The sequence below is a fragment of the Monodon monoceros genome, unplaced genomic scaffold (genome assembly GCF_005190385.1).
Source record: "Monodon monoceros isolate NGI ecotype Baffin Bay Population unplaced genomic scaffold, NGI_Narwhal_1 Super_Scaffold_6, whole genome shotgun sequence".
Taxonomy (NCBI): Eukaryota; Metazoa; Chordata; class Mammalia; order Artiodactyla; family Monodontidae; genus Monodon; species Monodon monoceros.
The window spans coordinates 13,750,121-13,762,743 of NW_021703783.1; the positions used below are offsets into that span (position 1 = coordinate 13,750,121).

Genomic DNA, 12,623 nt, shown 5'->3' on the forward strand with positions numbered 1-12,623 from the left:
GGTAGACCAGACAGATGAGACAGCATGAAAAGACTTTGAGATGTGGAATAAGAGAGGCAGATATAGAACCTGGATGCAAATTTTGAGATTGGGATCAGAAAAGTTGAGACTGGAGCAGAAGTCAGATAACAGACTATAGAAAGCATCTTAACCTGAGCAGCCATATACTTCCATTGGACCAGATTTTGTTTGCACTGACACAACTAGAAATAATATTCCCTTTTACTCACATGTGCTAATTTGAACAATAAATTGTAAGGTCACTGTAACTTAAGAGTATCTCCTATTTTTTTTCCTGCAAATAGTAAGAAGCCTTTGAAAGATGTTTAAAAATATTAATAAGGTCAGGTAAACCCTTTAGAAAGATTAATCTGGCACCTGGTTGGAAGATGGCATTCAAAGGAGTAAAGCTGAGGCCAGGAACACTAGTAAGGAGCCTCTGAAACAATCCAAATGAGAAATGGTAAGGACCCGAATGGCGGGAATAGTAAATAGGGCTGTAGAGGAGAAATAATTTCCGGAAGTATTTAGGAAGCAAAATAACCATCAATTGAGAAGGGTGGAGAAAAACAAGGAGAAAACAACTAGACAGTAAATGTTATGCAGAAGAATAAATGCAAAACAATGAAGCCACAGAGATGGGGAAAACTATCGGATGTGTTCTCTGATGATGGAACCGCAAAAAATAGATAAAGCATGAAATGTGTGTGGAAGTAATTGTAAGGTAACTCTGGTAGAGTTTCTTGGACACAAACACCAGACAACTTTGATGTTAGCTCTTTGAAGTGGGAAGCTAGAGAGAAGCATAGGATAATCAGGAGCCTGTCTGGACCGAACATGTATGGGGTGAGGGAAGGCGGGCTGCAAAGTTCTGCAGTAATGTCTGGGTATCAGCTGCCCAGTGAGTCAGCTGTCAGAGCCAGCAAATCAGAGCTGGAATCCGGTAAACAATGTATTTTATTGAGACTAAAGGTTGAGAACAAGATAAACAGGCTGAGGATACAACAGGTAATCAGACTAAAGCACAGATAGGAGCAAGGTTAAGGACTCCCTACTGGGGCAGGGAACCACAGCTGAGAAAATTGTCAAGAAGAGATGACCATCTGTGAATAGAACTCACATATATGTAGTTGAAAAGCTGCTGCCAACCACAGAAGCTGGAAGAATGACAAGGCAAGAAGCAGGCAGAGGAGACAGCATAACCAAGTGTTCACTCAGTGAGGTTAAATTTTACCCAAAAAGGTAAACTGTCAAATGCTACTACTTAATAGATCCCTCTGTGGATCCACAAGCAACTCCATCCAAGAGCAGTCTATGCAAGGGCAGATGATTTTGCTAGGGCCATGGTAATTTAATTTTTTATGTGCAATTAAAAAATAAAATAAAAACTATGAGATGATAAAATATGTGTTGGTAACTATATGATAAGGTCTATGCTTTATAAGATATCTAGAGTATTCTAACTTATAATTAGCTTTTATTTCATAGAGGCAATATGTAAAAAGTTAAACAGCTCTACCTATTGTCATGTGACTGAATTTTTTCAGTGAAACAAGTTATATCAGTAAAAATTTCTCTTCTGAAAGAATATTTTACCTTGTAGATATCCTTATTCATTTTTCCATCAACAACCCTCATATTTTTCAAAAAACTAGGATTTTGCTCCTCCTCAAAAATTCCTCTCTTTAAAAGGATGTGTTCTATTGAGTTACAGTCACAATTAATAACCAACAGGAAGCAAATTGGGTGCAAAAAGCTACCATGACATTAAGGTTTGGAATTTAAAATAACAATTTTCAAAGTGGTATCTGTCAGATGCAAGACAATATGTCAAATCTTACATATCTGCTTGAAACTAGGATGTTCCATCACTATTTATTTATTGATTTATTTATTTATGCACTTTAAAAGCTTTGTAGATATTTTGCATCATATCCAGATGAATTGTGGCAAAATGCAACCTACCCTCTTATTGAACAGACACTCCGTTAAACCAAAACAAAATGCTAAATCACCTTTTGTACCATAATCTGGAGATCATCTGTTCCAGAAATAACTCTCTGTGGCTCTATGGTTAGGGAAGATTATACACAAAGAACTGATATATTAAGGAGCAATAAAGACAATAAGTATGAATGTAATCTGTAAAGAGTCAACATAATTAGTATTTGCAAAAGAAAGTGCTTATTTTAAAATTTGGTTAATAGGATTTAAGCAAATAAAGTTACTATTTAATTCTGAGTTTTTATAAGTAATATAATTAACATGTCATTAAGGCCCCTTGTTAGTTTCACTGGGAAATTATCTTTTCATTGCATATGTCCAGGCTGACTACAATTCATTTTATTGTCTCCCATAACTCACTTCGTCTGGTTTTATGAAAGTACATGTAGCAGTTTCACCTCTGGCTCTACCCTCCATCACAAACTCATTTAAATAGTGATATTAATGATTTTAGAAATCACTACAAATGGTTGGCAGCATCGTTGTCGTTAATGTCTCAAGGGAGCCACGCAAGTGAGTTTTATCAGCTTGAGGCTGAGGTATTTGATGAAGTAATAACAAACTAGCTCTGAATTGTCTTTCATTACCCTTTATCTCTCCTAGAGAGAATATAATCTTATTCAAATAATAATGACCTTTGTTATCAATGAGTTTTACTATTTATTTACCTGCATCCACACATGCAAATGCACATGCATTCTGCTTTTTCAACCTACCTATAATGAAATTTCTTCACTATCAGAATCATGCACAATGACAAATTACAAACTAGTTACTAGTATAATTTGCTTAGTATAAAAAAACCTTAGACATTCTTTTAATACACTATCTTGATTAAAGGAGTAAAATCCAATCATTAAGGTTGAAATACAGAATATGCTAAGCAACTTTTAAAATAAGATCACTATTTCAATTAGAAAGTAGTTCTGCTCGGCTTTTCTCTTAAGCAACTTATGAAGTTAAATTGTGCTGAGGCTAACTTAGGTTAAGTAGAAAATTGTTAAAGACTGTGGTTCTGTTCGGCACAGATCACTTGGTATCTAGATAATTACTTTTTGTTTTAGCCTAGTTACCTTTATTTATGATAATATTTTGGTATTTGTGTAAGCTAGATAATTTCAAAGAGCTTTCATACTCCGTATCAATTTTATCCCCTTAACCAATCTGTAAAGCAGGGTAAGGAGGTATAATTATGTAGAGCTGACAGAGAGGAACTACAATTCAGAGATGTGCTCTGATGCCATATAAAGAGAATCAAGGCAAGAGTGTCCACTAGGCTATTTTTCTTTTCTCTCTGCCTAGTCTGCTTTTCACCTTGAAAATAATTCTACCTTCCTTGTCTCTTTTAACATATGTTAACAATGCAAAAAATAATTCTTACAATGAAGTTAATGGTGATTTGTAAACTAAACCCCTTTTTAAAATTGATTCATTCATACAACAAATATTTACTGACTACTTACTCTGTGCCAGATGCTGTTCTAGTTATGGAGGATAATGCAGTGATGATATCAAATCATCTAACAATTCCAAATATGTTCTAAGCATCAGTAACTAGAAAGCACTTGAAATTAATAAAACTAATATTCATTATGTCAGGTTCTTTCCTTAGCATTAAATGATTGAAACACCACTACTGTTATCATGTTTCAGATCAGAAAAGTGAGCCACAGAGAGAATTTTTCTAACAGCCAACAACTCTCAGTACCAAGATTTGGGTACATAACCTTAACTACTTCACTCTATAAAATTCCTCTTTGAACTATCCCAAAAGATTATGAATGTTTCCTTTGAATTATTATAATTATAATATTTCCTTTGAAAGATTGTAAATGTTTCCAACACATTGCCCAAGTCTAGGGAGTGCCATTTGCATTATCGTTACATAACCACAGAAAATAATGTGAATAAATTCCCTTGGGTTGGGCAATATGAAGGTTATTGTTTTATTTGGAATGCTTTGAACAACGTCATCTTCTTCCTAATTCTACTTTCTCCTTCTCTTTCTGACTGGTGAGTAGTTAAATATTTGCCCACAAACTCTATTTATCATTTTTCTATTCACCACTGGAAGAAATGTTAGAAAAAGTGTAAATATAAGAAAAAATGAATATCTTAATTCTACAATGTTTGTACTTAAATATGCATTGGAAAGCTTGGATTTATACCTGGAGGAAGGAGGAAACCCCATCAAAATCATAACACAAATTTAGGTGATAGTTGCTAAGAGTTGGGGAGGCTTATGCAAGACTTTTCCACATACTATGAAAACTGAGCTTTTTCTTCTTTGCCTTAAGGTGAAAGGAAAGGTGTAAGATAGAGGAAGCATGTCATTAGCTTGTACGGTTCATGAGGATCTACATAATGGCATGAAGCTCTATACCCTGTGCCCAGTACACAATGTTTATGAAATCGCAGAAGTGAGTAATAATTCCTCAGTGATCTATATTAGAGTTATTCAAAGTATATTCTGCAGAGCACATAAGTAGAATATTAAGAAGTGTTATACAAAACAAAATTCTAGCAGATACATTTTAAAAATGCTTAAAGAAAGTTAGTCAAGTGTTATTTTTGAAAAACTTCTTGGAAGTTTTAGTATTCCAACGTGAGTTGTAAGTATTCAAGAGGCGGTTATAGGTTGCAGTGCTTCCCATGTTAACTTGAACTCAAAATTACGTTTTCATAAAAAAGAATGATGAACCTTGGAGTTTACTTGAGGTTACTGATTATTCTGATTGGTAGTGATAGGAAAAGCAAATTAGCTTATCTCACTCACCAGTTAATCATGTAAAAATAGTAACTAGAATGGTTATGATGGATAGAAGATAAATGGAGAGAAATGACTTGATAGGATTTTGATATAAGGTGTTGACTCTTCCTAGAGGTAAAATTCTCTATATTCAAATACAGGTTAAATTACATTACTATCATCTTAGAAAAAATTTAGGGTATATTAAACTGTAGTTGAGATTTTAAGATTATTTCCAAAAATGTATTTTAAAAGGGTCTTTTTATACCTAGATATATGTATTTCTTTTAATTCTTCTTAGAGTCAATTATTGTTTATATGTATTATAAAATTTAAAAGATTTGTAAAAAAGCATTAATAATTGCAAAAAGGATGTGTATTCCTATAGGTTCTATTTTTTACCTAAATGACAAATTTAGCTTTTTAGACCTTGAGCTCATTGTAAGAATAGATACCATTTATAAGTAGCAGTTTTCTCAGAAAGAAGTAGCCTCTAGCGTTCTAATTTTGCATATTCAGTGGATAAAATAGTAGAACATGTGAGACTAAAATTCACTAACTAGGTCTCTTCCTGAATCTAGGATATGTAACAAATAAAATACTGAAGAGATGAGTATGAAATTTATATCATAGAATTTTTTGAGTCTTGGAAATGAAGAGGATTATACCAAACAAATGAAAAATCAAATGACAAATAAATAAGAGATCAAATAGATGAAAGATCAAATGAGAATACTGTTACCTCCCACTTCCCACCTGGCCACAAGCAAGCCTATAGGCTTCCTTAAGTTAATACCCAGAGCAAATATCTTAAGGGACCTCTTCCCTTCGAATACTGGATGTGACCACCAAAGTAATTCAAGATAAATGGTGATGCCTGGCAGAATATTAGAGGGGTTTAAGGTAGTAAGGAAAATATGGTGAAAGAAAGGGGGATCCATAGAGCTTGACCAAGTAGTTAATACAAATATAGTGTTTGGTGAACTTTTTAGGAATTTCTAAAATATGTTTTATTGAAGGATAACACAAAAAAAGGAAAGAGTAGATAAATCATTAATGTGCAATAAAATTAATCATCATAAAGAGAACACAGCCAGGTAAAGATATGCCAGGGAAATGCCCTTGAATCCCTGCCAAATATAACTACCTCTCTCCTTTCCAAAAGGAACATCATAGATTTTCTTGTCTCCTTTTGAATCTTACATAAATGGAGTCATACACTATGTACTCTGCTTCCACTCAACATTATGAGATTCATCCATGTCATGCCATCATGTGATAACTGTACTGATTGGAAATTTTAAAAAATAACCAAGTTACTTATGGCAAATCATAGAAAGTAATATATAGAATTTCCAACATTTTGAGACAGATGTTTATTTGGGTAAACCAATGACTTTTTATTCTTTATTTCAAATATGAAGCTGATGATTAAAAACTAAATGTAAGCCTTTAGTTTCCTACATTAAACTGGACATAGAATAGGGCTAAATATTTTCATCATTGGGCTATCATCAAAAGCCAAAGAATTATCCTGAGTGCTTTACACAAAATTATGATAAAAATTAAATACAATACCACATGAACATAGGAATTCTCTTATGCACATAGGAGGTGTAACTACAATGTAGAAAGAGTGATTTTCCTGTACGGTCTATAGGATCCTTTTTGTTTCTTGGCCTTTGAATCATGGGACCTTTTCAGAATCTGGAGATCATTTCCATTGGAAGATCATTCACTGGAAAATTTTCCATATCTACATACACAACATTCTGCATTTAGCTTCAGAGTGTCAAAGACCACATAAGGGAATTCACAAATCTATGATGCTGAGATGAAGAACATTAATTTTGAGTTATACTCTTGCAAATGTTTCTTTACAAAACCACGAAAGACTAGAACAATACTCATACTCTTCTGTAGAGAGGAAAGTCACAAAGGCTTTTGTCATCTTTTAAAACATAATGATAAGTCGGCAAACAGTTTGCTTTTCTGGTAACTGAAATGAGGCCACTGAGGTAGAACTGGTCTCGTCTTTGAGTTGTCTAAGAATTGTCTCCTAAATCATTTTAAATTCCCTTGTTCTACGCTTGTCCCACGCTTGTCCCCAGATACGACGTATCGGGATTCTCTCTCAATCTCTTCATCCTTCTCCCTCTCTCTCTCTCTCTGATACTCTATTCTAACAGGTAATTTTTTCAAACATCTTCAGAAATTCTTCGTTTTGTTCTCATTTTATCACTGAATCATTTTGTGAAAATACCAGCATCAGTCAGGGTCTAGCTCACAGCTACCAGAAACTGCTGTAGGTATTTCTGCAGAAAAGGCACTTAAAAGGAATTCAATGCTAACAAAAATCAATGTTTGGGCCTCCTTAAATAATTCCAAAATCACATCACAGAATTGACCACTAGACTGCCAAAATCAGGAAACAAAAGGAGGACACTGGGGAACACACGGCCTGCTGTGATGCAGGAATAAAGAGGCTCTACCAGAATGGCTGGCTGCAGGCTCTGCTCCCCCAGCCAGATTGATGCTAGGCCCTTCTCTCCACTTAGGGCAGCTCTGAATTCAAGTCTTACATGAGTACACATGATCAGTAGAAACCAAATTACATCCAGAATTCTTGCTACAAAGTACTCCTGAAAATGCAGTCTTTAGCATTTCACATCTGCACATCACAGGAAAGGCCGCAAGGAAGTGGAAGAGGTGCTGATAAGATAATTTACTTTATGTGCCACAGCATTCAATCCTGGCTTCACGACCATTAGGATGTGATTATCACAAGAAGAGCAATAAAACTCCAAAATAAACTTGATTTAAAGGCTATTCATTTTCTTTTTAAAAAGTTACCCTGTATTTAAGCATCAGGGCTATTATAGAACTAAAGCCATGTCTATTGAATCACATACAGTGAATAACAGAGATTGCTCAAAATATCTTGCTCTACTGAAATTATTTTGCATTAAATATTGTTTGAAATAAGAGCTTGAAATCTGCTAGGACTTACCTTTTTGAAAAATTGTGTGTGTGTTCTACTTACAGAGGGATTTTTCACTTCATTAGCATTTTTTGTAATAGAATTTGATATTCATGTTCCAGACGTCTAGAAAGACAAGAAAAGCAGGACGTTATTTTTTTCTGTATTTAATTAAATTTTTTCTTTACACAAGTTAAAAAGAGTATTGTATTATAAATATATTTTTTAAACATTTGCCTCAATAATGCCCTATAAAAGTAATGTCACATATGCATTTACTGAAAGCAGATGTTTTGTTTTTAGTATATAAAAACAAGAGATCAGAATTTTTTGTTCATTCTTTGAATGTCCAGGTAGCTGATCTAAGTGTCAGGCTGCTTTTGAACTCTAAAGAAAGGCACTTGAATTAGTTCCTTTTTTTGGTAATTTATGTATAATAAAAATAATTCTGGTTATAATCAGTAGCTAGAAAAGTTCTTGTATAGCATGGTAAAATATAGGGAAAAATAAGTTAGTAACTGAGACATTCATCATATGTCAAATATAAGGTGTCAGATACACCCTTATGTCTTTCATTCATTACAACTAAAAGAAAAACTCTTTGGTATGCTAATACAGAAATTTTTAGGACATTGCTCTGTAAAATTGACCTTTATATATAAGCCTTGTTAGTAGGTGATAACACTATTTGATATACGACCTCAGTTAACACTGACTTCCACCCAAAGAACTAGGAAAAGATACCAATTTGAACAGCCCAAAACTACTGTATAGGCATTGTTAAAGCAAGATTATAAACAATAATATATCAAACAAAAAACGTGCAGTGTAATGGAGCCTCAATTATAAGGAAATATGCCTGCATTTCTCACAATTGCAGAAAGGAAAGTGTGTCTTCATTTCCACCACCGCATTTCTTCACTCTGACTTTCAGTGATTATTACTCCATTTCCAGCAGGAGGTGGGAGAGCCACAGTAGAAGACCTCTGGTCAGTCAGCCATGCAGCTTGGTGCCCTGATCCCACCTCTGGCGATTTCTGGTGTATCTCACACTGAGAATCTGTGACCTTTGTGTGTCTGTGTCTGTGTGTCAATGGGAAAGGGAGTGTCGGAAAGGGAGTATCAGAAAGTGGTGGGGATAATGAAAACTCTTTCCAGTGTTGTCATAATTTTTCTCAACCCCTCCTTCTACTATCAGGAACTATCAGCACCCTCTACTGGGGAGCAAGGATGTAAGCCTGGGTTGAAATTCAGGCTCCGGTGCTTTCTAATTCTATTCCCTGGGGCCAATCCCAGCATTTGTGGGTGTCAGAAAGGCTATTTACCCTTAAATACAGAAGTCCTATCTTCAAAGCTATTGTAAGAATTACATAATTGTATGTAATATATATATAAATGCCAAGCCTCAAGGTCCAGGGAGAGTAAATTCTCAATACATGTTCGTCCCCTTCCTTTTCCCCCAGGTCACACAAATCCGTATTTGCCCTCCCCCTAGTGGCAGACCTCCCACATGCATTATTTGCGTAAATTACTCACACCACTCTTTTGCTTTCAACAATCCGCCCAAAAAGTCAAAAGATAAGACAATATTATGACCAAATTAAACACTGTGGAAAACAAACAAAATGCAGACCTTCTAGAAATAAAAAGAATACAAATACTAAATGGAGTAATTCTTTTAGCCAGAAAAGCAGATAAAGATGAGAAAATATAAACAGCATAATTACAGAGAAGGAAGCGCACGTGCTGCTTGCCCAGCCTGGATGTAATTTTTGGTTCTGGTTGTCACAATTACAAGTTAAGTAGCATTATATTGTTCATGGGTAATTTACTTCTGGGCTGTTTGAAAGGACCAGCTCTCAGTGCGTTTTTTGTGTCGACACATCTGTTGACATGGCCGCCATCTTAGAGTCAAACTGCATAAGTTGATGAAGATTAGGGATTCCATCCTCTGCTTAGAAATAAGACTGCTTTCTAAGAAACTTTTGTTTCTGTATTGCAAAAATTTCTGCTGTAATGTCAAACATTGCAAACCATGTTTTGTTTTTTTGTTTTTTTACTATAGCCCTACTTCTCTCTTTTGGTGTAACTTTATTGGTCACGTTTTAAGGGTTAGACACAAGGTAACTTCTTTGTTCTTATTGTACGTAACATTGACAGTGTTGTCTAGTCATTCACAGAGGCTTTTTATTTTTATTGTACAAACACCAAAAAAGCAAAATTTTTAAAATTTCTAATAAGTACGAATGGCTTAAAATTTTTATTGACTTGTGAATTAAAAGTTAAATTCTCTTAAAGAGAATAAATTTTTACCTGAATATATTTTTGAGAGAAAAAGAAACTCTTGTAGCACCTTTTATATCTATGTTCAAGTATCTCCTAAATACCCTGAAAAATTCATATTTAATAATGTTTATTAAATAAAGGTTTCTTGAATATTATTTCTAGGAGATAATTAATATTACAGTTACAGAATTAGCTATTTTGTGGTGACTTTTTTCCTCCTTTATAACTCTACTTATCTTCATTTGTTGTCTTTTACAGATAAGAAACATTCAGGTCAGCCACATCAATAGGTTTTATTACAAAAAAACAGATGTTATCATCACCTATTATGTCAGTTTAATTAGAAATACTGAAATGTGTTATATCCCTGTTAAGCTTAAGACTGCGGAAAATAGCTTGTTTTCCAAGTTCTTCAAATTCTTATACAGCGACTACTTCAAAAAATGAATCGTTGTTCACATTTTAATGGAACCAGAGAAGAAGCAAAATTTTGGCATTTTTTAAACTTTTAAACAAATAATCTAGAATGTTTTAGTAAGGTCTGATTGCTTCCAATCCTACAGATCATGACACTATTTTAGAGGCATAAGCCCCAAAGAGATGAATTTTAACAAGAAGACTTTGCAAGTTTCCTCCCTGTCTACACACCTAGTTCATGCTATAGTTATTTATGGTGAGAGCTCCCTTCCTGGAACAGGTCAACGGTCTACATTCTTTTTGGCAAATATGGGGAAAGTCAAAGTTTCTTCCTAAGTCTTTTGGGGCTTAAAAAAAGTCAACCTAGGGCTTCCCTGGTGGCGCAGTGGTTGAGAGTCCGCCTGCCGATGCGGGGGACACGGGTTCGTGCCCCGGTCCGGGAAGATCCCACATGCCGCGGAGCAGCTGGGCCCGTGAGCCATGGCCGCTGAGCCTGCGCGTCTGGAGCCTGTGCTCCGCAACGGGAGAAGCCACAGCAGTGAGAGGCTCGCGTACCGCAAAAAAAAAAAAAAAAAAGTCACCTTCATTAATTCTCATGCCAAAGAGACACCATTTGGGGTGTTGCTCCCTTACAACTCTGTCCTTCAAAGTACTGGCAGCTACACAGCAACAATGAGATCATCTAAATAGTGGGCTTAAAGGGGAAGGCAAAATCTGTTCATGAGTTTGTGACTTTTTTATATATATTTGAAAGATTTCTTCATTGTACTTCTGATTCTCAGCTACATTTTGAATTAAGTTATTAAATAGAAAAATTCTGAGTGATTTGAGTGCCATATGGAAAGTACAGTTCAAATAGGCAAAGAATCGTGCATATACACGCATATACAGAATAACTGTTGTATAGGATTTAGATGTAAGTGCATGTTTCAGAACATCTTATTAATATTCTCCCTAGTTAAGGTTAAATCTTGCCCAGTGGGCATACATTTTTTTTTCCCCTGTATTTACTGGTGTGCACTCGTGTAAGGCTAGATCCAGGTTGGAACAGACCGGCACATTCCAATTTAAATAGTTTTCTAATTCCCTGTTGCTGTCTTAAATTGGGAAACAAGTACTTTAATGGAATGAAGCCACTGAATCTACAAGAGTGCTAGAGAACCACTCAGCAAATAAGAAAAAGACTGTCACATAAGTGCAGAATATGTCTGATAGACTTGGCTTCCTAGGTATAACAAATAGCAAACTAAGGTTTGAGATTATCAGAAATACAATATTTATGAAACAATAAAATCCTGGCATAGACACAAAAATAGAGGCTCACACACACATATTCATGCACCAACAAAATCATCTTATACAAAATTGCCACAAACAAAACCGTATAAAAACTATTTCTATCCCCTAGAAAATATTTTCAAAATGTCTCCTAACTTCCCAACAGGAAAATTAGCCTTTCGTATAGAGTGTGATTTTAAAACTGTGCCCAAGGAGAGCAATTCACATTCAGAGAATACCATGTCTGTATTCTGTTCCCTCATGAATGAAGGCATTGAATTAAAATGTCAGAGTTGGAAACTGCAACTAGGAAAACTGGAGTTCATTTTTTCCAGCTTCAAATGCTAGTTAGGAAAATTAACGTCAAATTCTTATTAGTAAAATTCTGCAATTAATTGTTTTCTAGTGATTGATGCTTACCGTATAATTTAACCCACTGAAGGATGCAAGTAGCTCGTTAAGACATGTTCTCTACAGTGGTATTTTTTCAATTATTTAGTTTTATTTAAAAACTAGTTTCTGATGTGTTCTACTAACATATTAAAGACAGCCTGAAAAAAAAACAAAGGTTCTGAAGAACCTAGGGTCAGTACGGGAATAAAGATGCAGACCTACTAGAGAATGGACTTGAGGACACAGGGAAGGAGAAGGGGAAGCTGGGACAAAGTGAGAGAGTGGCATGGACATGTATACACTACCAAATGTAAAACCGATAGCTGGTGGGAAGCAGCCACATAGCACAGGGAGATCAGCTCGGTGCTTTGTGACCACCTAGAGGGGTGGGATAAGAGGGGTGGGAGGGAGGGAGACGCAGGAGGGAAGAGACATGGGGATATATGTATGTGTATAGCTGATTCACTTTGTTATAAAGCAGAAACTAACACACCATTGTAAAGCAATTATACTACA

General features: G+C 35.2%; 1 pseudogene; it reads left to right on the top strand.

The window, feature by feature from the left end:
• The first annotated feature begins 837 nt into the window (after positions 1-837).
• Positions 838-12,623, top strand: part of LOC114885452 — a 30,682-nt pseudogene continuing 18,896 nt past the window's right edge.